We start from the raw sequence: 27825 nt of genomic DNA on the forward strand, positions 1-27825 counted from the left end.
ACAACTTCTCAGATGGCATTCCTCACTTCAGAAAAACAAGTTTATCTGACAGACTACTTCAAACAAATGGCCACCAGAACCCAGCTATCTGCAAGAAAAATGCTGCAAGCCCTAGGGTTTATGGCTTCATGTATACTGCTAATTCCATATGCAAGACTGCATATGAGGAAACTTCAATGGTACTTAAAAAGTCTTTGGTGCCAACATTCTCAGGACCTGGAAACAGTCATTCCTATTGTACCCTGTCTAAGGACAGAGTTCCTTTGGTGGGCAAAGCATGCAACCACAACAAGGGACTGACATTCACTCTACCCCACGCTGCCCAGACCCTGACCACAGCATCAGACTATGTATGGGGGGCTCACATGGCTGGCAAATATATTCAGGGCCACTGGAGCCCAAGTCAGATTCATCTGCACATCAACCAAAAAGAGATGCTAGCTGTACAAAATGCCCTGACAGCTTTCAGATCCATACTCCTTCCAGGACAACTGTTGATAAAAACAGACAACACTACAGTTATGCGATACATCAACAAGCAGGGGGGAACCCATTCCTACCCACTCTGCAGGTTAGCAATGGCCCTGTGGACCACGGCCTTGGACATTCAAGTCCATCTACAAGCTCAATTCCTACCAGGCAAACTAAACTCACTGGCAGACAACTTAAGCAGAAATATCCTAGACCCACATGAGTGGAAATTGGAGCCCAGCACCTTCAACTTCTGATTCAGAAATGGGGAGGTGGATCTCTTTGCCTCTTCCTACAACCACCAGCTAAGCAAATTCTGCACCAGGAATCCTCACAACAGGGCCTGGAAAGTGGATGCCCTATCATTTCAATGGGAAAACCTATCAATCTATGCTTTTCCCCCTCTGCCCCTTCTCTTAAGAGTATTACTCAAGATAAAACAGGACAGAACAAGGATAATTCTGATTGCCCCAGACTGGATACGCCAGCACTGGTACCCACTCCTGCGCAGCATGACAATGGTGCCACCCTGGCACCTACACCAGACCCCAACCCTGCTCTCTCAGCAGGAGGGACAAATCTTGCATCCACATTTGCAAACCCTAAATCTTGCAGCCTGGCTTATTCCTTGAATACCCCACCAGCAACCCTAAGCAAACAGGTACTGGACGTCATCTTTGAAGCCAGAAGGCCCATTACAAGGAAATCCTATGCTAAGTGGGAAAGGTATTGTTCTTAGATTCAGTCGAAAGGAGAGGACACAGCACTGCCCTCCTTACCTCTAATCCTGGATTACCTAGCAGAACTACTCCACAGAGGCCTATCCTTCTCCTCCATTAAGATCCATGCCTTTGCCATCTTGGCTCATTACAACACTGAGCCACCTCTATGCTCTCACCCTCTCATCAAACAATTCTTGAGAGGGGCAAACAGCTTAAGGCCACCAAGGAGAGCACCCACCCCTGCTTGGGACCTTAACTTTGTACTGGAAAAGCTCACGCTTCCCCCCTTTGGACCTGCTGCTTCAGCAGAGTTAAAATTCCTCTCATGGAAAACAGCCTTGCTTCTAGTCATCACTTCAGCTAGAAGAGTGTCTGAGCTACAAGCACTGATGGCTGTGGAACCCTTCATTATTTTCCATGTTGACAGAGTCTCCCTCAGGACTAACCCTTCATTTATGCCTAAAGTGGTGTCCAATGTGGCTCTCAACCAATCCATCTGTTTGCCAACCTTCTTCCCTAATCCTTAAAATAACGGGGAAAGGATTCTGCACTCTTTGGATGTGCACAGACAGCTCAGATTCTACCTTGATAAGACTAAGCCCTTTAGAAAATCTGTCCAGTTACTCGTTAGCTTTGCAACAGGGGCAGAGGGCAAGGCCATTTCAAAACAAACCATTTCCAAATGGATAGCACCAAGGAAAACCATCCCCTCAGGGGGTTAGAACACATTCCACTAGGGCGACATCTACCTCTACAGCATTTCTCAGGGGAGTCCCTACCAGGGACATCCTGGAAGCTACTACCTAGAGTTCTGTACACACCTTCACCAAGCATTACCGCTTGCCTATCTTTTCCAAATCCAGGGCAGGTTTTGCTACAGCAGTCTTGCAAGGCCTACTAGCCAGCCCTAACTCTTCTTGACTGCCTCCACCTTTCCTCAGCTTTTGGAATCCACCCAAGTGTGATGACTGCAACAGTGAAACATGAAGAACATAGTACAGTTGTGGACACTTACCATAAATGTAGATGTTCGAGTGTATTCACTGTTGCAGTCCTGGTTTCCCTCCAACCAGCTGCTATTTCTACTAGTATTAGTATTTACTTTTTACTGGTGGTGTTTCCCCAACATAACCTAGCTCCCTATTTGGGGGCTCCTGACATTTGGGGCAAGAAAAACTGATGTAATGGCGTCGGCTGCCTGTTTTTATACCCCTGACGACCTGATGTCAGTCCAGGAATGACAGCATCCGACTCAGAAATACTAAGTCTCTGGTATTCGGGCCGACTGAGGGCTACCTGCAAGGCAGATAACCCAAGTGTGATGACTGCAACAGTGAATACACACGAACATCTACATTTATACTGTACTTTCCCTCTTACCTCTAGAAGGGCAAGAAAAGATAGATCAGGAGAGAATTTCAGGTTACCCATCCAGTTATTTAGCTTTTCCTTGAAGGAGGGAAGGATGCCACTCTACTTAACATGTAGTGAAAGTTTGTTCCAGTGGTGAAGGATATGTTGGGATATGACTCTATCACGCCAACATGTCTTATTTAGTTGCTGATGAAGGTTTAGTTCCTTTAACCAGGTATTTGAGATAGCATTAGTTCTGTGAAGGAGTAGGATGCCAAAGAGGGTTGTACCTTCATGGTTTGGAAGGCTATACAGCCAGAAACTGAGTTCAGAGATGGTGCTTGCCAGTCTGTCCTGATAACTATTTTTCTTTTTTTTTTTTTCAGTAATAATTTTTATTGTTTTCTTATATTCCATACAAAATTAAAACAATACAGAAAATTAAGAAAAAACTACCAACTAATGTAACTAACACTAACTCCATAACATATATACAATATTTACATAAATGCTTCCAAGTAACACATTGAATTATACACAAAGAGTATAAAAGTGGTTAAGATCAAGTCGAGTAATGAACAGTTGCTGTTACAGAGTCTCTTAAAAGTGTAAAAGTTCTTGCTAAATTCAAATATAAGATGTTACGCTAATACAATATTAAATACTTGTTCCCATATTTTTGGATTGTTAATATTTTTATTATGTTGGTTCAAAAGTAATTTGTGAGCTACTATATGCCTTATTGCTAGTACTCTAAAATTATTCCATGATGTTTTGGATGGGTCTAACCAATTAGTAGCTATGTATAGCTTCATTAATAAGAAAATATTGATTAATACAATACATTGAGATTTAGAAAGTTATTTTGGGGGAATATGTAAAATCATGAATTCCCATGACAATGTTGTACTTTGGTAACCCATCTTCTGAAGTTGTATCTTTAGTGAGTTCCAAAGTTTGTGTATGCATTTGCAACTCCAGAACATATGAAGAAGATCAGCAGATTGATCCTTGCAGTATGGACAAACTGGTGAATTTTTGGAATTAAATTTATGCAGGCTAAGGTGTGTATAATATGCATTATTCCATATCATCAACTGGGTATACATCAGTTTTTGAAGAGAAATAGATTTTATAGTCAAGTCGATTGCTTTTATCATATGACTGTCTTCTATCTCAGGCATTTTCTCTTTCCAATATTTTGACACAAGAACTTTATCTTGGAATTTAAACTCCTTTATTAAATTATTTGCTGCTGTTATAAATTTAATATCTTGTTGGAGAGCTTGCCACAAATTCGAGCATTTAATTATATTCTCTTCTCTGGGTTTAAAATTTTTAAAGTAACTTATAGAAAGTTCCCTAATTTGTCTTACAATAACAAGATAATTTTTAGGTAAATTTAATTATTTTCTTATCTGATTAGCCGAGAGTTTAAGAAGTGTATAAATATCTATTAAAGTTAAATTGATTATTAAGGGGAATTCTTTAAGATCAATTAATTTATTATTTGGTCTCAGGTTAGGGTTTCTATGAAAGGGTTGATAAGCCATCATATATTGAGCAAGATCTAATGATTGAAATAAGGTTTGTAGGGACGTTACATATAGTTTAATGTGATCCATTAACCCATATTGTTTCAAAGTTTCTTTACCTAAAAAGGGTATGGCTTTAGGATTAATATTCAAATGTAAAATATATTTATAGTTCAGAACTACCCAGGTAGGAATCCATTTAGTGGTAGTTATATTATAATTAGCGATTCTTAGAAGCTTGTTTGAGTTTACTATAAAATAGTAAGTTTCAAAATTTGGTAACTCCAATCCACCTCTATGTTTTGGAGTCATTAATTTTTCATACGAAATCCTTGTTTTCTTCGGCTCCCAAATAAATGTAGCCAATTCTTTGTGAATTTGTTTAAAAAATGTTTTTGAAATTACTACCTGAGCAGATCTGAAAATATATAATAATCGTGGTAATATGTTCATTTTGATAACTGATACTTTTGATAATACTGGTAGTCGTAGATTCTTCCATCTCCCAAATCAGATACTATTTGATCCCAAACTGTTTTAATATTGGTAACATAAAAATCCTTATCATCCGTAGCGAAGCCAATACCCAAGTATTTAATATTATCTTTACACATTATTTGTCCCACCAGAGGCAACAGTGAAAAGGGTTTGGGAGTTCTCAATGGAAAAATACTAGTTTTTTTTAGATTAATTTTATAGTTGGAAACTTCTGAAAAATTCTCTATCGCTTTTAGTATCTTTTTAGTGTCTGAGACTGGAGTTGTACAATAAATATTCAGGTCGTCTGCGAACGCTGCCATTGATATTTTTGTTTCGTAAATTAGTGGGGCATTGTGGTATATATTCTGCTTAATGTATAGGAATAACGGTTCAATGTATATATTAAATAATAAAGGAGACAAAGGACAACCCTGACGTGTTCCATTTTTGATTGATATTCTTTTAGAAAAATTTCTATTTATATACAGTGTGGTGTAAGGATTACTATATAGAATTTTTAATACTTCAACAAACTCATAAGATATATTAAAATATGGTAAAATTTCAAACAAAAAGTTTATATCAACCCTGTCAAAAGCTTTCTGTGCATCAACCATAAGCACATACATGTTAAGGTTCTTCTGTTTAGCATAAGCTATTAAAGTATGTAATGTAAGTGTATTATCACTAGTTTGTCTATTTGCCATAAAGCCAACCTGTTCCCTAGACACGATATGATGCATAACTGATGCATAACTTTTTTTAATCTATTAGCTATAATAGAGGTTAAATTTTTCATATCTACATTTATTAATGAAATTGGTCTATAATTGTCAGGGTTTTGAGAATCTGAATTAGGTTTAGGTATAAAATAGTTTTTGAAGCATTGAGATGGGGATCATTAATTTTGTTCTTCATTATATAATTAAATACACGTGAGAGTATTTTGCCAAAAATATTGTCAAATTTCTTATAGAATTCCACCGGCATACCATCAGGACCTGGTGACTTATGCAATTTCATATATTGAATTGTATATATCACTTCTTCTTCATATATCGGTTTAATCAAATCTCTTTGAATACTGTCTTCTATTTTCGGAAATTTAATATTTTGTAAAAATTCCTTGCTAGTTCTATAGGGGAATAAATCACTGTGCTCACCATATGTACTAGTATATATCTGCTCAAAGACATTTATGATATCTTCAGTTTTGAAATAAGTTGCATTTCTAAAATGTATTTCCGAAATTTGTACTGCTGTTCTCGACTGATTAATTATCCTAGCTAATGCCCTTGATGATATTTGCACATGATTGGCATACCTCACTAACATCCTATGTTCCTGAAATGTCAAGTTACTATTTTGTATTAAGAAGAGATCCTTTTGACATTTAAGTAATTCCACCTCTGTTTGAGTGTTAAAATTTTGAATCAATTCTTGATCAAGTGTCTTAATTTTAGCTTCCAATTTTTGAATATCTCTATTTTGTATTTTTTTATAGTATGAAGCTTTTTGCAAAAAGATCCCTCTTATTTGTGCTTTAACTGTCACCCAATCAATGTCAGGTACACCTTGTTGTTTTTTTAATCTATCTAATAACTCTTTAAGATGACCTATAATTTCATGCAATATTTCCTCCTTATTCAACAAATTTGGATTAAGAGACCAGTTAAAACCTCTTTGCCGCTGGGCCTCCATTGGATCTTTAGCAAAACTTAATGAAATTTTTGAATAATCTGACAAGTAACGTGCATGTGTAACAACTAAGGGTCCCAGGTTAACCATTATTCTTGAAATCAAAAAGAAATCTATTCTGGACCACATTTTATGACACGTGGAATAAAAGGTATAATTATTTATACTATTACCAGTATTTAAATACTGAGTAGGATTGTATAGTTGAAAGTGTTCCTTAACATCACTTAATACTGATACCACTTGTTTATTAAATGCTCTTTGTGGACAAGATCTATCTAACTTCGGATTCTGATAAGAATTCCAGTCTCCTCCAATAATTATATAATATTTATCATATTGCGTTAAAATTGGATATAACGATGTTATGAATAGATGCTGGTCATTACAGGGTGCATAAACATTTAACAATAAAATAGGTTTATCAAACTGGGTAGCTAAGAGAACAACATAGCACCATCTTCCATCTTTATCTGCCTTAGAGTCTAAAATCTTTCCCTTATATTTATTTTTAATAATTATAGCTACCGCAGCACTGTTAGTTTTACCTTCTGAGGCTATTACTTCTCTAATCCATTTTCTTTTTTGGATACTGATAACTATTTTTCTGATGTCACTAATCTGTTTAGTTATGAATCTGTGAAGTGTCTCAAACTCACTGATATGTTTAGGCAGACCATGACAAAAGGTACAATATATTTAATTCAGTAGACTCCCTTTTATTTGGTCTCGCTGGGACTGCACCTTAGGCTGGGTAAACAAATGGCTGGTTAATCAGAAAATGCATACAAAATAGCATTTATAGGTTATAAATTAGCTAGAATAACAGGATTTGTGTTAGTATGCATTTTTATAATGGATTTGAAGTCTAAAACTCAAATGTCTGTCGTTATTTAGCCCAGAGGAGGCAGAAGTGCTGTTCTTCTCTGTTGTCTTTTGCTAGGGCTATGGCAGAAATGTGATAGCTGATTAAAGAGGAGGCTGGTTAAAGAGAGGCCGGATAAGGGGGGGGGGGTCTCCTGTAATGCGTGTGATGAGATACAAATAAAGGGGAAGTAATATGACATTGTGTCTAGTAGAAATGCCCTTGGAAATTAGAGCTACTGTGGAAAGATGATGGTCAAACGATAAGGAGTTATCACTAGATTCCTTTTGACGGTGTCTGATTGCAGGGATGTGTCACCCATATGGTATGTCAAAATATTTTGTTTACCAAAATGGGCTATGCTATATTTTTTCACATTTAACTAGAGACCGTTGTCCTTGCACAAGTTATTAACATGGTCTAACTCATGTTGAAGCAATTGTGAGTCAGTGGAAGATTAACAAACAACATCCAATTTACAGTCATTTACAAACTTAAAAAATCACAGGCCATGAGTGTTTTAATTTTTTCATTGCTTACAGATACCTCATGCCAAGAACTTTCCCTTATTTTTATTTATTACTTGTTTGTTTATTTATTATCATCTTTATTCATTTGCTAATGCCCACCAACCATTAAGCCTCCCCAGTTGTACACTGGCCTTGGTCCCTAGTGGTGGGGACCAATGCCCTTTCAGATTAGCCATGAGAGTCTTGAGCAGGGGGTGGGGAGTTATCAGATGTCAGAGATGGTTTGTGCTCTTACCAGCATCCTGGCCATGAGTCCATTTGTATATTAGGTGTGATCCCTTTCCTTGGAGCTTACATGCCCATCCACATCACTATAGGAGATGGCTATTTCTTCCCCATGTCTAAGGATGTGTGCTCCTTCTCATGTAAGATAGAAGGCTACTGCAACCAGCTTGGTTAGCCGCATGGCATGCCCTTCCCAACCATCTGCTGCTTTCAGTGCTATGTATGACCTCCATAACATGACACTTGAGCAGCAGTGACAGTTGGCTGAGAGCCACTCCCCTCGCTCCCTCCCATGATAAGCACCAGCCATGCTAGCCTGCCAGTCTGTTAGTAGCCTGGATAGATAATCAAATTCAGTTTACCAGGGCTATAGTTAGGGCCTTATGTCTGTATGTCTCCAGACTAGCTAGGACTTTCCCTTATTTGAGGTTTCTGGCTGACACTTGCAGGAGTGGATTTAGTAATCTGAAAAGGCATTGTTTCTTCCTTTTTAGCTACACTAGTGTCACATTTTTAATTAAAAGATGTCTCTTTCCCTCACCACACACCTGCTGCTTAGACTTCTTCATTCTTATAGCTTTACAATTTAGTTTGATAGAAAGTTTAGAACTGTGCTCAGGAAAGGCATTTTCTACAGTTCCTAAACTCATTCCCTTGTATGCACCCTTTCTTCTAACATTTTCTTCACTTCATTTCTGCTATGGCACTTTTAATGCTTTGTAATACTTTCAGGTTGTATTTTTTACTGTGCAATTCCCTTGCTTCTCCTGGTTCTGTAATTATTTGTTGGCCTGTGTCTTTTTTTAATTTGTCCCAGTCTTTTGGGTTTCTAATACCATTAAGGGAATGGACCCCATTCCTAATTCAAAGTATGATTAAAGTTCATGGAATTAGTTTTGTTTCAGTCTTTGAAGTTAGCTAGAAGTGCTCTTTGCAGCACCCGCAATGTGCCCAGTAATGACAACTCCTGCAATTTATATAGAGTTATATCTATCGGTAACATATCCAAGTACGATTATAATTTTTTTTTTTTTTTTAGAAGACCCATTGCTCCTACAACTATTGGAACTGTCTGGGTATCCTTATTCCACATTGCTGTTGTTTCTGCCTGCACATCCTGGCATTTTGTGTTTCTCTGAAAGTAAGATACTATAGTCACTGGGTGTAGCAATTTCAGTGATCAAAGCTACTTTTGTCTTCTTTTCATGGACTACTATATCTGGTTTTCTTGCATCTATTTTTGAACAGTTGGTAATGGGTGATCCCATGTGATATAAACTTCATCTTCTTCTTCTTCTTTCGGCTGCTCCTGTTAGGGTCGCCACAGCAGATCAACTGTTTCCATTTCTTCCTGTCCTCTGCATCTTGCTCTGTCACACCAACCACCTGCATGTCCTCTCTCACCACATCCATAAACCTTATCTTAGGCCTCCCTCTTTTCTTGTTACCTGGCAGCTTCATCCTTAGCATCTTTTTCCCAATATACTCTGCATCCCTCCTCAGCACATGTCCAAACCAACGTAATCTTGCCTCTCTGGCTTTGTCTCCAAACCTTCCAACCTGGGCTGAACCTCTAATATACTTATTCGTAATCCTATCCATCCTCGTCACACCCAGTGCAAATCTTAACATCTTCATCTCTGCCATGTCAAGCTCTGACTCCTTCTTTTTTGTCAGTGCCACCGTCTCCAACCCATATAACATAGCTGGTCTCACTACCCTCTTGTAGACCTTCCCTTTCACTCTTACTGGTACTCGTCTGTCACAAATCACTCCTGACACTCTTCTCCACCCACTCCATCCTGCCTGTACTCTCTTCTTCACCTCTCTTCCACACTCACCATTACTCTGAACTGTTGATCCCAAGTACTTAAACTCCTCCTCCTTCGCCACCTCTACTCCCTGCATCCTCACAATTCCTCTATCCTCCCTTTCATTCACACACATATATTCTGTGTTAGTCCTGCTGACCTTCATTCCTCTTCTCTCTAGAGCATATCTCCACCTCTCCAGGGTCTCCTCCACCTGTTCCCTACTCTCACTACAGATCACAATGTCATCTGCAAACATCATAGTCCACGGGACTCCTGCCTGATCTCGTCTGTCAACCTGTCCATCACCACTGCAAATAAGAAAGGGCTCAGAGCTGATCCTTGATGTAATCCCACCTCCACCTTAAACGCATCCGTCACTCCCACCGCAGACCTCACCGCTGTCACACTACCCTCTTACATATCCTGTAGCACTCTTACATACTTCACTGACACTCCCGACTTCCTCATACAATACCACAACTCCTCTGTAGGCACCCTTTCATATGCTTTCTCTAAATCCACAAAGACACAATGCAACTCCTTCTGACCTTCTCTGTACTTCTCCATCAACACTCTCAGAGCAAACATTGCATCTGTAGTGCTCTTTCCTGGCATGAAACCATACTGCTGATCACTAATCATCACCTACTTTCTTAACCTAGCTTCCACTACTCTTTCCCATAACTTCATGCTGTGACTGATCAGTTTAATCCCTCTGTAGTTACTACAGCTCTGCACATCACCCTTATTCTTAAAAAATGGTACCAAAACACTTTTTCTCCATTCCTTAGGCATCCTCTCACTTTCCAAGATTTCATTAAACAATCTAGTTAAAAACTCCACTGCCATTTTACCTAAACACCTCCATGCTTCCACAGGTATGTCATCTGGACCAACAGCCTTTCCGTTCTTCATCCTCTTCATAGCTATCCTTACTTCCCCCTTGCTAATCCACTGCACTTCATGATTCACTATCCGACATCATCCAGCCTTCTCTCCCTCTCATTCTCTTCATTCATCAACCCCTCAAAGTGCTCTTTCTATCTGCTCAACACACTCTCCTTGCTTGTGAGTACGTTTCCCTCATTATCCTTTATCACCCTTACCTGCTGTACATCTTTACTAGCTCAGTTCCTCTGTCTAGCCAATCAGTATGGGTTCTTTTCTTCCTCCTTAGTGTCCAACCTTTTATACAACTCTTCATATGCCTTATCCTTAGCCTTCGCCACATCTCTCTTTGCCATGCACCTCATCTCCTTATACTCTTGTCCACTTTCTTCATCTCTTTGACAATCTCACTTCTTCTTCGCCAACCTCTTTTTCTGTATACTCTCCTGTACTTCTTCATTCCACCACCAGATCTCCTTGTCCTACTTCCTCTTTTCAGATGTCACACCAAGCACCTTTCTAGCCATCTCTCTTAGTAGCTCTGCTATTCGGTAACTCTTCACTGCCACCCAGTACCTGTCGTAACTCTTCCCTGAACCATCACCTCACAATTACCCTTTTTCAGTTTCCACCATTTGATCCTTGGTGCTGCCCTCACACTTGATCACCATTGTCATCCTACAAACCACCATCCTATGCTGCCTAACTACACTTTCCACTGCCACCACTTTACAGTCTCCAATCTCCTTCTACATAAGATGTAATCCACCTGTGTACATTTTCCTTTACTCTTGTATGTCACCCTATGCTCCTCCCTCTTGTTAAAATAAGTATTCATCACAGCCATGTCCATCCTTTTCACAAAATCCACTACCATCTGACCACCTGCATTCCTTTGCTTAACACCATACCTACCCATCACTTCCTCATCCCCTCTGTTCCCTTCACCAACATGCCCATTGAAATCTGCTCCAGTCACCAGTCTCTCACCCTTGGGTACAGTCATCACCATTTCGTCCAACTCACTCCAAAAATTTTCTTTTTCATCCATCGCACACCCAACTTGTGGAGCATATGTGCTAACAACATTCATCGTTACACCATCAATTTCCAGCTTCATAAACATCACTCTATCTGACACTCTTTTCACCTCCAAAACACTCTTAGCATACTGTTCCTTCAGGATAATGCCTACACCATTTCTCCTACCATCCACACCATGATAAAACAATTTGAAACCGCCTCTGACACACCTAGCCTTGCTCCCCTTCCATCTGGTCTCTTGCACACACAATATACCAATCTTCCTTCGGTCCATCATATCAGCTAGCTCTCTTCCTTTACCAGTCATACTGCCAACATTCAAAGTGATATAAACTTCATCATTTTCTATAATGCTTTGTGGCTTATGTTTCCACTGTTTTTCAGCTACTTCAATATTATGTTTGCACAATTCCCAATGCAACAATCTTACATTATTATGCCTTTCAGTATACAGTCCTTCTGCCATTAGTATATCACAACCAGCAACAAAATGTGTGACTGTTTCCATTCTATTTTACAAAACCTACATTTGTCTGTTTCTCCCACATGTACACTGGACTTTGTAAACCAATGTGTATGTGATCTACTGTCTTGGGCGCCAATATTAAGCTTTCATCTTTTTGTTTAAATTTACCTCTCCTTAACTATTCCTCCCTTAGATCCTGATGAACATGACGTTGTTCTGAGTTTTCTATACTTGCAACTATATTTATGCATTTTCAACATTTCCTGCCTTCTCATCTGATCCTTCACCTTATATTATTTTCTTTGTTTATTGGCACATTCAGTTGCTGCCTGAGTTTTATCTACTTCTGGTTTGATTTCCATTCCTGCTTGACAACAATATGCTTCTGCTAAACTAAGTAGGGAGGTCATCTTAGACTTATTCTGCTCATGTTTTAAAACTTTCACTACATTTAGGTCTTGTGAGGTCAGCAGATATGTCTGCAGTCTTATGATTGCAGGTCTGTACATGTAATCATTTTCAAGGAGGCCCATACCTCCTTCAGAATGGGGTATATATAGTCTTGGTATACACTGATTTTTATAAATCGTTTGGTAAGCATGAAGGATCCTTCTTGTTTTCCTGTCCAACGGATCCAACACCTTTTGGAGCCAGTGAATCACTCCAAAACTGTAAATTAAGACTGGCAGAACAAATGGACTTTGTTCCTAGATGTTAGCGCTGTTTTCAGTATTAATTTTAGTCTTCTAAAATATTCCTTATTGAGTTTTATTTACATTTGTTCATGTTTTATTGTTGATCCTTCAATTCCCAAATATTTACACACTCCCTCTTACACAAGTTCTTTATGTCACATTCCTGTCCCAGGCTGATGTTTTCTCAGTCCTGAAGCTTTCCTGCTTTAAAGCTAGCTTTTGCATATTTATCAAATTCAATTGACATTCTTGTATCATCTGGAAAAGTTTTGACCACTTACAGTTGTGCTTTCAGTTCCCCATCTTATGAACTATACAGTTTTAAATCATCCAGACAGAGAAGATGAGAAGTCTTTACAATTTTATTGTTTTCTGGGAACTAAATTGTAGCCATGACATAATCTGTTAAGTAGACAGCTTAATGGGTTAATAGCAAGACAAAAGAACAGCAGAGACAGAGCGTCAACCTGGAATATCCTTCTTTGTATTTTTATCCCTGGAATAATAATTTGTCCTTTATTATGGCTTAACTGCAGAGTGTTTTCCACTGTTTCATGGTCGTTATAGTGTAGTTTATCATTGTAGGGTGTATTTTATGTATTTTTAACTACTGTTTTATCCATGAATGTGGAATACTGTCAGATGATTTTTGTAGTCTATCCATGGCATACTTAGATTCTTCCCTTTTTACAGTTCTCCATTATGACTTTAACAACAAATGATCCTTTGTTCCATATGACTTTCTTTTATTGCCCTTTTGTTTTATTGCCATAATTGAGTTTTCTTCTACATGACTATAAACTCTGTTGGCATCAGTTCCAGTGTATAGTTTATATGTCGTCGGAAGGCAAGTTATTGGTCTATATTTTTTAGGATAGCTTGCAGGTTTATTCTTAACTAGGAATATTGTTTTTCCTGTTGTTAACCAGGTTGGATTCTATTTGGGGTGCACATATAAATAGTTACCAAAAAAAAAAAACAGTCCCGATAGTGGTATAAAAAAAATCAAACAAAAAAAAAAATCAACCACCAAAAAGCACATCTCAGGGAATACTGGAAGAAACGAACTCCAAAAAATAGCATTCACAAACTTTTATTTTCTGCTTTCATACTCAAGGAACTTCATCAGAATAAATTTACTAACTCCAACTTTAACTATTTCTATTAAACCTTCTATTATCAAATAAAAAGTCTTTTTAATTGACCAATTAAATCATTCAGAATCAAATACATGCAAAAGGCCATTAGATAAAAAAACAATACTAATCATCGTTCAACAATGAAAAATGAATAAAAAACAATTAAATACATTTAACTAACTTCAGTCTTTTGTCTTTTAAAAAAACACCTTATATTACTAACATCATTATGACCAGGTAGCTTGTCAGCCCCTACTTTAAGTTGCCATAAGGTTTCTTTTTGTTCCACTCTGTTTTTGAAATGACCCCTCTCCTAGCTATAAAAACTTGCTCTTTAACAATAAAAATAAATTTCAAAATGTAGAGCAGATCTGAGAATGTTTGTAAAGTGCATTTTTCTCGTTTTTTTATTTTATTGCATATAAAATGCTCCTTTACTCTTGCTTCTAGAATTTTTCTGAGAAGTGCTTTTTGGTGGCATATAAATAGCTCTTACTCATGCTTAGATCTTCATGTAAAGATGTTAATACTTTTAGCCAAAAGTTAGGTACTGCATCTGGGCCTGGAGTTTTCCAGTTAGGAGCTTTTCTTAACTTTGTTTCAGTCTCTCTGGCTGTTACTTTATCCCATTTCATATCCTGTACATTTGAAATTCTTATTTTTTCTTTTTTTTTTTCTTCTTTTACTTCTTTGCTATGTTCCACAGGATCTTATTTCTCCAACATGTATCTATTTCTTCTTGCTTTGGTGGTGTTTCAATTTCAATTCCTTTTGCCTTGTTTCCCAATTCTCTATAAATTTTTTTTGGGTCATCAATAAATTGCTTATTTTTTACTTTTCCTTTATATTTATCTGCATATCTTTCAAGTTTTTCTACCTGTGCTGATATTTTTAGTTTATTATTCGTGGTAGTGCCCAATGCATCCTGATCTGTTCTGATACTGCACATTGCTTTTATCATGTCTTTATTTCCAAGTATTTTTGTTGACCTGTTCCCTCTTTTATACTCCTTTAACAGTGACACCTTTATGACTTTCTGTAGCCTATTTATTTCATTGATCTTAATATGTCTGTCCATCTCTATTAAATGAAGCAACTTTTCTCTTAGATCATTTTCTTCTAAACTGAGGGCACATTCTTTGTTCGCCATTTCCTACGGGCATTCTTCAGTTTTATCCTGTGTCACCCATTGCTGTTTCATATGGGAGCACATTAGCCTATCACTCCACAACACTGACTGCGTCAGAGTTGTCGCAGTTTTCTGTTCCTTCCCTTGCTATTCAACTCCAACTGAACTTCTTTACTGGTTTCCTATAGAAGGCTCCAAAGTATCTTCATATTTCAACTGATCAGATGTTTCCTGCTCCATTGGTATTTCTCTTCAAATATCTCTGGGGCTGTTATTATTTTTTTTTTATATTGAGTAATTTGACTTTCTCTTTTGTATAAATATTGCACCATATCAGACCTCTCTTTCTTTCCCATATCCATATTTCTTTTTTTATACCTTTCAAAAATCTCTAGATTTTGTTATTTATATTTTTGCACTTCCTCAGTCACTTCTTTTTCCAAACAGCCCAAGGTTTCTTGGTCTATAAAATGTTTTTCATAAATTGGTTGTGTTGTATCTGTTGAATGGCAGAAAGAGTGGGCTTGCATATAATAAATCTGAGATGCCATTTCTCTGAATATCCCCATTTCTCCGAGGTATGGTAGTCTTGGAGTTGAAATATGCAAGTTCAGCAGGTGTGGATGGCTTGCAAAAAGAAGTTTAAAGTAGACAAGTGATTTTTGAGATTCGCTCTTCTCCAGGTTTTTGGTCTTTTCTTTTTTGGCTTTTTGAGTAGCACTTCAGTAGGGAGCCGAATTAATGACAGTTCTTATCTGGGCCAGTGGGACAACTGCATCTTCCCTTTTAAATATATTACTACATTAAGTAATTTTATAAAATTAGACTTGCTTTTTAATACTGTTAAACAGGATTACTTATATTTTTTTTTGGGATGGAAAAACAATGCCGAGTCATTAAAAAAGGAAAGGAAAAGTAATCGAAAAAAAGACAAATTTGATTATGATGAAAAGAACGGGCGCATTCAGACCTGGTTAAAAAGTGCGAGCTAATAATGAACAGAACATTCACAGGGGCACGCAAATCTCTTAACATCAGTTCTGGCAATAATATTGGTCTTACTGATTTTTTCGTGTTTAAGCCTCCTTGAACCGTACAAACTGGAGTAACGTAATAGTAGAGAATGTATGGCAACACAATAGGAAGCCCCATTGGAAACATAATGTGGTTGTGGATGGAGGAAAGGATGGAGGAGAACATTTCTTTTCAGAAGGAATTTCAGTTGTTGAATGTTCTTTCTGTTAATGATGACTTTATGAATTTTTAGTTATACGTATTGTAATGTGAATGATGCATGTCTGCAGTTACTTAAAAGTGGATTTACATTTGTTCCTATCTGCAGAGCTGATGTGGCAAGCACTTTTTGTATATAAATTAAGGTATATCAAACTTAATTTGGAGCTAGTATTTACACAGCTTGGTTGCAATATCTGGGTCAAAGACTAGTTAGGAAAAGTTGTTACAGTCTACCTTTGCATCCTTCGCAGTTTTGTTCTGAGTGTTTATTTTGACTGGATATGAGAAAGCTCCAGACAAGTGACAAGTGGAGTACCTCATGGTTCAGTCCTGGGACCGCTCTTGTTTGGCATCTACTTCTCTGAAGTACAGGCCAACACTAAGGGACTCTGGCTAACAAAGTTCGCAGATGACTGCAAACTGGGAGCCATTATTGAATCCCCAAATGATGTGGATATTTTACAAAAGGGCCTTACAGAAATAGATGCTTGGTGTCAGAGCCATGGGCTCAAGCTCAGTGCCAAGAAATGTATATTTATCCCCTTTGGGAAAAAACGTGCACCCGTGAATTACCACATAGGTGGCAGTACACTAAACACTGAAAGTGTGATAAGAGACTTAGGGACACAGGTGGATAGTGATCTCACTTTTGATAACCACATCGCCACAATAGTCAGGAAATCCTTCTGTGTGGCACACCTCATCACTAAGGGCTTTTCATCCAGAAAAAAGGAGGTCATTGTCCCACTGTACTCATCCTTCATTAGACCCATTATAGAATACGACGCCCCGTTTTGTATGTACCTCTCAAGACATCTGCAACAACTGGAAAGGCTGCAGAAATACCTCACTAAAAGAATCACAGGCCTAAAGCAGATTCCCTATGCGGACCGTCAAAAAAAACACCAGCTATACTCTTGTCAAATATCGTATACTCAGAGGCGATCTCTGCTTAACATACAAGGCCATGTCAAACCCAGAGCTGTTGGACATGCTCCACTTAAAGAAATCCCAATCCCTCAGAGCCACACGCTCCAGGGATATAAACATTGTCATCACAATGAACAAAACATGCTGGAGGGATAGGTTCCTGACCCAGAGACTCCCCAGACTCTTGAATAGACTGTCCATACATGTCAAGCAGAGCTCCTCTTTGGCCCTCTTGAAAAGGAACCTTGATGATTGGATGGGAGATAGGAAATTCACCCCAGGGATCACGTAATTCGCCCTGCTAGACAGGGGTCCAGGGAAGTAAATATTGTGGGAAGAAATAGCCAGGGAATTGTCATGGCTAGGCTTGTATAGGCCCTAGGGCCGATAGCCTAGTACCAACATATTAACCTATGTGTTGTACCAAATGTTATTTTTCCAGTCTTTCAGTGGTTGAACCAAATTTGTTAAAAGATTTGGCCAGTGATAAGTCCATTAGGATAAAGAAACTTGATAAAACTGTTTTTTCTATGAAGCTGACAACTATGTTATTAAATGAGTTGGTATCTAGAAAGTGTTACTTATTCTGCTATTGATTTCTTGCTATCAAATGTATTATTGATGGGAATTTCAGCTAACATGATTATATTTTTTTGATGGTTAAAAATACATTCATGCCCAGTACTTTTAGACTTCCTAAGGTGGATAAATGTTTAGCTGATCCAGCTCTTTGAACTGTCATGGCTGCCAGTGGTTCTAAGACTGAACGTTTATACATTTATGTTGACCAGACGTTAGACTCTTTTTTTTTTTTTTTTTTTGATAAGCATGTGCTTAATGACTCAAGGATTAAGTGAGGAAGACATTTTAGAATAACAACCTGGTGATTATGAATATGATAACATTTTTAAATGTAATACCTTATTCACTAGGTCTTAAATGGTGTCTGGAATCTATCACACACAAATCTAATGCTACCAGTAAAGGTGGTAGGATATTACATGACTTTATGGAAATTATTTTGTGTAGTTTTTATTTTGAAGGTGAGTGCAACAATCAAGTGTCGGGGGTATATCTAAAATATAAACATTCACAGATTTGCTCTACATTTAAAACATTTCTTTTTACTGTTTTAGAACAAGATCCCTTTGACAGAAGAGGAGGTGATTTTAGGAGTAGGGTAGAACAAAAAGAGACGTTGTGGCAGCTTAAGTTAGGGGCAGATACACTACCCAGTCTTAATGATGTCATTAATATTAAATGTTGTTTAAAAGACAAAAGACTCAAATTAGTAAAGTGTAATTGATGTTTTTGATTTTATTTTGTATTATTGTCACTGTTTTGAATCTAGGAGTGCCACTTTTATTCTTAGATGTAATAATTGCTTAAGTAAAAGGAATTTTCTGTTGGTCAGTTTAAATCTTAAATAGTCTGTTGGTCAATTTAAATTTTAAATAGTTGAGTTGGAAGTGGTTTAATTATTCTGATGAAGTCCCTTGAGGACGAAAGCAGAGAATAAAGTTTGGTTACACTATTTCTTGAGTTTATTTTTTTGTACTCCCATAGAAGTGCTTTTGGTGCTTTTTTGAAATTTTTCATGTGTTTTGTATAACCACTACCAGTTGGGATGGTTTCTTTTTGGATGAGTGTCAGGGGTAGCTATGGATGTGGCATCAGCATCCATATATGCCAATATTTTGTGATATTGTGAAAATAAGTTGTTTTGAGTTCTGATTATAAAATATTTTATATATGTATGCTCACTACCTTGATGACATTTCTATTATTTGTACAGAGAATCTTAGCAGTCAGGTGATTTCTGTGACTTGTCTTGAAAGAACAACTAATTTTCTTACATTTTCATATAACATGGCAGAGGATTGGATTAATTTTTTAGGGTGTGACTGTTTAAAAGGATACATGTAAAAGGTGTTTTCAGTCAACTATTTATTGGAAGCCTACATTTTCTAATCATTTTTGCATTTCAACAGTGGTCATCCTTATAATCATAAAAGTAGCCTGGTTACAGATCAGATGGTCCACTATCTTGGCTGATTACTGATGATGAGATGTTTTTGTCAGAGTTGCAAAAAATAGTGGCTATATCAAAAGAAAAAAGATTGCCCGTTCACACTTTTGTTTGAGACAGAAGGAATTAAGGATGTAGGCTGACTAAGTTTGCATCTTGACTAAGAAGGACTTTATGATTCCATCTTTAAATATGGGGGGTAGATATAAATAAATAAAGCTTTAGTAATTCCCTTTACAACTGATTCCTTCAAGAGTATGAGGATTATTTAAAAAAATGGGAACTATCATTTAATTTGGCTAATAAGAAAAAATAGGAATGGAGTCTGTTTTTTATTTTCAGGTGAAATAAAAATATTAAAGAAATTTTGGAGAACAACATACTTGTGTAAGTTATTCATCAGGCCAAAACCATGGTTATATGTGGGCACTGTAAGTTTTATAAATACATTTATGATTCAGCCACCATAACAGTTAGTGGATGCCCGACGATCATAGCCTGTACTAGTCACTATGACTGTACTACAGAGGGGATTATTTGGTTAAGTTCCTTTCCTAAGATACTTTCCATGTGGAAAGATGGAAAGACAGCCATGTAAACATATTTATGAATGTGTATGACATAATGCAAAAGGATTTAAATAGCACCTTTAGCAAATATGCAGTAGTTTGCATATGAATTTTAAAAGATTCTTGCTTTTTTATTTTTGAAAAAGGTCCTGTAAATACAAAGGGTGAATCTTGGGGAGCAAGACTGGATTATAGGTAGTTTGTTTTTTTTGTTACTAGAAAATGGAAATCAAAATCTAAACCAACTGCATTAGAAGTAGTGAATGCAGTAACAGATATAATACAACTGGAACTGAGATCTTTAGGAAAGGGTAGGAGCAAACTGCAAAGAAGAAACTGGGAATTGTCGGAACAATACATACACGGGAGGAATAAGGTTTAAAAGAAGGCAGGGCTTAAATGAGATATGTAATGTTTGACTGAAAATGATTGGGTAGATTATAAGTGATGTATAATGTTTGCAACTGGGGGTGTGTCAGAATGGCTTGTGATGTAAAATGCTTGCAACTAGGATTGTGTCTGTGTGGTTTGATGTTAAGTTGTCAATCTCGCCTTCATTCTGGCTGGATGTGTTTGGAGCCGATCCTCGGCTCCGACTCTGCCAATACTAAAAGCTCGAGAGCTAATTCCACCGGCTCGAGGCTCCCCTATATCCCACAATGCTAGGCGGTAACTATCCAGATCTCGTTTGCCGCTATAGCTGACGAGGTGCTCTTCTACCGGCTCAGGCAGGTTAGTTTAACTTTACCTTTTCAGGTACTTCTAAAACCCCCTTTTTGTTGTTCATATCTTAGCCCTTTTAGTTTAATTTAAATTTAGATCTCTCGACCCCTTTTTGTCGAGTCCTTTCCCTTCTCCCCTTATCTTGTAGGCCTTCGGCCCTTCCCTTCCCCCAGTCCTTCAGTGACTAGTTTAGTTTTCTTTTTTGTCAGTAAGGGCTTGTGTGTGTGTGTCTGTGGCTTTTTAGCCTTTAGTTAATAGTTGATTGTTAGCTAAATATTGTAATAACTCTTTTATACAGGGTGTGTCTGTGGTGTTTTTTTGCTGTTGTCAGGCACTTTCCCTTCAATGTCTAAGGAAAAGGTCTCAGGCTTCAAGAAGTGTGACTCGTGCTGTCAGAAAATGTCTCTGACAGACGGTCACACTTCTTGTGTGTATTGCCTGGGGCCTGTGCACCTGCAGGACTCATGTGCTGTCTGCCATGGTTTCAGCCCTCGAGTCCTGCAGGAGTGCAAGAACAAACTCATTCTAAGGGGTTTGTTAAAGCCTGAAGGCCCCCCGACTCAGTGTAGTTCGGGAAAACCTTCGAAGGCTTCAAAACAGTCGACTCCTGCTCCTGAGTCGACTGTAGTAATGTCGAAGCAGGCTCCGACATCGGCTCCGGACGGAGCCGATGTTTTTGGCCCTCAAACTATTACCTCGGCTCGCTGGAGCCGAGGCTGTTGTCTTCATCGGCTCGATACTATCGGAGCCACATTCTAAAAGAGATCGAGATCCCCTTCTATAGGATCTACTCTTACTACTTCGGCTCGCTGGAGCCAAAGCTAATAAGTCCCATCGGCTCCGATACCATTATCGAGCCATTTTACAGAAAGAGATCCAGGTCCCCTCAATTGGTTCTGTACACTGCACCAGGATCTCCTCTACTTTCGGAGCGGAGTCACAAATCACATTCCTCTCGGTCTTCCAGGTTGTCAGACCATGATTTGCAGAGGGTGGTGAGTAGACTTCTTAAGTCTGAGGCACTGGCCCAAATGCTCCATAGCCCGACTCATCAGTCGTTGGCTATTCCGTCCCTCATTACATTCCTCCTCCGACTCCTTGAGTTCGGAGCCAGGGCTTGTTGGAGCCATCACTGTCGGTGCGCCGGATCCGATACCATCTTTTCAGCTCCGCTGCCTGCTCCGGTCTCCTCTTTGGAGGGATCTCGGCGCCAGGCTTCCCGTCGGCTCGAGGCGAGTGGCATCAGACCCTTGTCCGACCCGCTCTCCCTCTCGGGCTTCGGCGCTGGTGAGTTCGGCTCCGACATCGGCTTCGGAGCCGTCTCTGTCGGTGCCGGGAGGGGTCCTTGTCTCTTCGGAGCGAGGGCCTCGGACCTTGCCTGACAGGGATGCCTTCGAGGTCATGCGGAGCGTGCTAGAACCGGGTTCTGCCCCGCAGTCGGTTCCCTCAGCTCCTCCTTCTACAGTGCCTGCGGAGATTTCTGCTCACCCCCTTGTCTCACACCGTAGAGAACCAACTCCTCAAGTTTCCCCATTGGGAATTTCCTCCTCTTCCGAGGTCTCTCCTGACCCTGCAGGAGATCCCCCTAGGAAGAGGCAGTGCAAGAGGAAGCACATAGACTCAGGGGAGTCAATCACCTCTGACACTGACTTGGAGGAATCCGAAGGGTCCCCCCGTTCCCCCTCTGAGGATGTCTCCTTTGCGGACATCCTAGAAATACTCAAACAGAGGTGAAATTGGCCAGCCCTTAACCCTTCGGAGGATGAGTCAGTGTATCTTGAGGCGTTTGGTTCTCGCCCTTCTACCTCCTGGGTGTCCCCTCCCTTTGACCCCCTTATGGAAGTGGTGGCAAGGAAGGCTTGGACGGCTCCTGACTCAGTGGAACCCACCCCGAGGAGACCATCCAAATTTATCACTGCTCCCTCAGACAAACAGTTTCTATCCAAAGGTGTCCCAATTGATGCCATGGTGGTGGCTGCGGCCACAAAGAAGGAATTAGCTGATCCTTCTGTTCCTGTCCATCCTCCTAATAAAGAATCTAGGACCATGGACAGATACAGCAAGCGGATGTTTTCGTCAGCGACCTTTTCTATGCGGTCGCTGAACTACTTATGCCACTTCACTCGTCTCCAAAGAGATTTACTCAAGGATATGGGTGAACTGATGAAGGATCCTACAGCTGAGGGGTTCAAAGACACTATGAACTCCCAGTTGGCAACCCTAAATTCAATTGTGAACTCCTCCATGCGACTGGTTTCATACGCAGCAGATGGAGCGAGTAGATCTGCAGGCACAGGCATTGCCTTACGAAGGCACGCCTGGATGTGACTGTGCAACTTTGCGGACCCTTTCAAGGCATCCTTCACCAATTCCCCCTTTGACGGATCATCTTTGTTTGGTCCACAGGTGAAGGATACATTGACCAGGTGTGAGGTGGAAGGTAAGACTCTCTCTGCCGTAGGAGTCCATTTTTCCACGCCTTCTAGACCCTATCCCAAAGGTCAGAGGGGAGGGAAGATGTGGTTCCGAAACAATCTCAGGGAGTCTCATCTGACGACAAGGCCGATTCCCTCTAGAGGCAGAGGGGAATAATAATAGACGCCGCCCAGAGGCAGAGGAGGTCCGCAAAACCAGGGTAGCAGAGAGGTGTTCTCTGACAAACCCTTTCAGCACCCCTGAGGGGCTGCCCGGCTGTCCACCTTCGGAGGCAGTTGGGAAGATTATCACTGTACCCAGAAGCCTGGCTTTCCCTAACTCAAGACAAATGGGTACAGTCGATCATATCCGAGGGTTACAAAATTCCCTTTATTCACATTCCAACTCAACCAAAAATCCCTTCCAGATGTTCCACCCGGTCTAAGGGAAAAGCAGCATTGGAAGTCTCAAAGCTGCTATTAAAAGAGTCATCCAACCAGTCCCAGCAGACCAGCAAGGATCCGAATCTACTCCAAATTCTTTTTGGTACCAAAAACAGGGGACTGGAGGCCCATTCTAGATCTCAGTCACTTAAACAAGTTTGTCAAGAAAACAAAATTCCGGATGGTCACGCTACAGTCCATCCTACCCTTCTTGGGTCAGGACAATTGGATGTGCTCGATAGATCTTCAGGATGCGTACTACCACATCAAAATGAACCGACGCTCCAGGAGATATCTCCACTTCAGGCTGGGAGCCAGTCGCTACCAGTTCAGAGCTCTGCCCTTTGGTCTCACTACAGCCCCCCGAGTGTTCACCAAATGCATGGCAGTGGTCACGGCTCACTTGAGGTGCCAGGGATTCCAGGTGTTTCCATATCTGGACGATTGGCTCCTTACGGCCACCACCAGGCATCAGCTTCTACTATCCAGGAATTTCACCATGCAAACCTGTCAAGCTCTAGGCATCTCAATAAATTTCGAAAAATCTGCCTTGTCGCCTTGTCAGTCTATTACTTTCATAGGTGCCAAATTAGATACGCAGACTCTTTCAGCAACACTCACAGAGCAGAGGGTTTTAGACATTCGGAACCAAGTATCCCTTCTGTTGCAATTGGTCAAAGCCAGATTAGTGTTAAAGGTAATAGGACTCATGGCAGCAGCTATTCTCTCCTCTTAGCTCGCTTTTACATGAGGATCCTCCAGTGGATGCTCTTTACCCAATGGTCCTTTCAACGACTCCCAATGTCCCATACCATACTGATAACTCAAGTATGCAAGAATCAACTATCTTGGTGGGTCACGTCACCTCAACTTCTCCAAGGAAGACCCTTCACTCTCCCCCCTCCAGTTGCCACGACAGATGCCTCCCTGATCGGGTGGGGGGGGCATTATCAGGGCAGGACAGTCCAGGGCACGTGGCAACCCTTCGAGTGCCACTTGCACATAAATGTCCTAGAGATGAGAGCAGTGCTTTTAGCGTTGCAAGCCTTTCACGACTCTCTTCCCAAGGGGACTAATGCAATTCAAACGGACAACATGTCCGTGGTGTGGTACATCAACAAACAAGGCGGAACCAGATCATACCCTTTATGTCGAGAAGCACTCAGACTTTGGCAATGGGCGATCTCTTCTCAACGTTTTCTGACAGTGACGCATATCCCCGGGAAATCCAACGTCATTGCAGACAGGTTGAGCAGAGCAATTCTCATGCCACACGAGTGGTCTCTAAAGACATCAGTTCTAGAAGAGGTATTTCTAAGATGGAGCCATCCTTGCTGCGATCTTTTTGCTACTCCCCAAAACAGCAAGTGTCAAGACTTCTTCACGCTCTTCCCGTTACCAGGCCTTCCCACCAGAGACGCTCTAGTCCACGATTGGCCCCGGGGACTTCTGTATGCCTTTCCCCTCTTTCCACTGATACCTCAACTAATTCAGAAAGCCATCGCCTTGAGAGTGACTATGATCCTCATTGCCCCTTACTGGTCTCGACAGATATGGTTCCCTTTTCTTCATCGTTACCTTTTGGAGCAGCCTTGGCATCTGGACCCAGTACCAGATCTCATTACCCACCAGTCGGGTCAGCTGCACCAATCTCTGTCTTCCTTAAACCTCACAGCATGGTTTCTCCAATTCCTACCTTAGCCAGGCTTCCCTCAATATCTCGCTCGGTCCGAGATATATTGATAGCCTCTCATAAATCCTCTACCCGGAAGATTTATACTAGTAAATGGAAACGTTTTTCCCTTTGGGCATCATCGAAAAACATTGATCCTTTTACTGCACCTATCCAGTCCATTTTAGACTTCATAGCGGAACTATTTCATTTAGGATCTTCTGCATCAACCATTAGAGTTCAGTTGGCTGCCATTTCAAATTTTCATGTGGGTGTTTCAGAATCCAGCATTATGGCTCACAAACTTTGTAAGGCCTTCTTAAGAGGTATATTTCTTCTCAAACCTCCGATCAAAGACCCTCCGCCTCAATGGGATTTAAACTTGGTTCTGGCGTCTTTAATTCTTCCCCCCTTCGAACCAGCGGCTTCATGTTCCCTGAAATTGCTTTCCTGGAAGACACTTTTTCTGGTAGCTATAACTTCAGCGAAAAGAGTATCAGAACTCCATGCCCTCTGCAGTCGTCCTCCTTACCTAGTTTTTCACAAAGACAGAGTATCTCTCCGGACGAACCCATCCTTTTTACCAAAAATCTCTTCTCAAATTAACCTAAACCAAATTATTGATCTCCCCGTTTTTTTCCCTAACTATTCAAATAAATCAGAGCAAAAGCTGCATTTTTTGGATGTTCATTGCCAACTGAGATATTCCTTAGACAGAACTAAACAACTCAGGAAATCTGATCAATTGTTTTTGTCATATGCAGAAGGAAGATTGGGCCTTCCAGTTACCAAAGTATCTCTGTCTAGATGGCTCACTTCTACAATTACTTTCATCTATGAGATCAGACATCAAAAATTACCCTCAAGACCTAGAGCTCATTCAACCAGGGCATTAGCTACATCCATAGCCTTTCAGGACAGATTGCCAATAGACTCAATCTGTGCAGCAGCCACATAGGCTTCTCCTCATACATTCATTTCACATTACAAATTGGACATGGTTTCCAGAAGCCGTGCCAATTTTGGTTCCACTGTTCTCAAGAGTCTGTTCCGATAGGCCACCCGGGATAAGGTGCTAGGACGGTCCCATCCAGCAAGAATGAGGGCGAGATTGACAACTTAACATTAAGAAGTTATGTACCTACCATAACGTTCCATGTTAGTTGTCTTCTTCTCACCTTCTTTCTTGCGTCCCTCCCTCCTTCCCCCAAGCCTGGACAGACCGACCGGAATTCTTTGTGTTTCTTCTTCTGAAATTTGTTACTCCATTTTTGGAGACTAATATTGCTCGGTACAGCTACCAAAGGAGATCTGAGTAGTTGCCGCCTAGCATTGTGGGATATAGGGGAGCCTCGAGCCGGTGGAATTAGCTCTCGAGCTTTTAGTATTGGCCGAGTCGGAGCCGAGGATCGGCTCCGAACCCATCCAGCAAGAAAGAAGGCGAGAAGAAGACAACTAACATGGAACGTTATGGTAGGTACATAACTTCTTATTTTCATTTATATAACTGTATGCTTGCTTATGTCATGAGTGATGGTTTAATAAAGATGTTTCTTGCTTAAAAAAAGGGGCAGGAATTTAATAATTTATGTAATGTTGCTTAGGTTATATACCAGTGTATGTGAAGTGTAATGTTTATTAATGTTAATTTGTTAAATTTGTTAATAGAGTTCGATTACTATTGTATAAATGTAAATTTGCCTATGTCACAAGTGATAATTCGATAAATGTGTTTAAAAAAAGTATAAGGAATTAATATGACAACTAAGACTTAATGTTACACAGAAGCTGGGGTTGAATGACAATATTTCAGTAACTAGTGTGCTGAAATTAAGATTCATAGGTGTGTACTAGGCTAATGGCCCTGGAGCCTTTACAAGCCTAGCCCATAGGATTACCCTGGCATTGTGCCACCCGACCTTAGTTCCCAGTGCCTCTGTCATTGTTTGCCATTGTTTTATTTAAAAAAAAAAAAATCATATTTTCACAGTGGTACTCAAATGATTTTTTTATGATCAGCCGTTTTTTTTGTCACATGACATTTGCCATATATTTGTCACATGATCTGTATACTATTTAAAGTGTGATTCAAACAGGATGTGTGAGATACAAAAAGGAAAAAATGTTGCATTATGAGATTACCAATTTTCAAGTATTTTTTTTGAGGCATCAGTCTGTGTACTCCCATTATGGAGCCTTACTGATCATATAGTAGTGCTAATATTGTCGCACCTCAGAGTAGGAGGAGTTAACGTAGGACCAAAAGTCTCACTATATATTCCTCCATTTACACTTACGGTTTCATACATAAGGATTGCAGTTACAAGTTCTTGACCATTCAAAAGACTCAGAGTTATGTCAGAAATTGCCCTGCATCAAAAAATTAATCTGCTTTCATTTTGCTTTATCCTCAGAGCTGTGGGGAAGGAATCTTGCACCTCTTGGACTTTAGGAGGTAGCTGGGAGCATTTATTTTTCTAGGGTTAAAAGCATCAGAAGTTAGAGCAACTTTCTTGCCTTTATATTCAGCAAGATGAGTGCCCCAGTAGGTAAGCATAGCATGGGATTTCCAACTGGTTGGTTAAGTGTATTGGATTCTTTTATGATTTAGCTGGCAAGCCTATTAGGTCTCATAAGTGCTGCTGTAGCCATTTATTTGGAAATGTCAGAATGAGCAGTGATCTGTGCAGTTGGTAACCCATGCAAGGCAATGGACTGTGCTTCTGTTCACATAGTTACCAAGCATTACAAACT

At 39.9% G+C, this 27825-nt stretch overlaps 1 protein-coding gene across 3 annotated transcripts in view; it reads left to right on the forward strand.

The window, feature by feature from the left end:
- The window catches only part of CDIN1 (CDAN1 interacting nuclease 1), a 1534920-nt gene that overhangs the window by 594010 nt on the left and 913085 nt on the right, over positions 1-27825 (forward strand). The gene's annotated exons all lie outside the window — the stretch shown is intronic.

Source organism: Protopterus annectens, chromosome 1.part1 (genome assembly GCF_019279795.1).
Source record: "Protopterus annectens isolate FY-2018-M chromosome 1.part1, PAN1.0, whole genome shotgun sequence".
Classification (NCBI taxonomy): Eukaryota; Metazoa; Chordata; order Ceratodontiformes; family Protopteridae; genus Protopterus; species Protopterus annectens.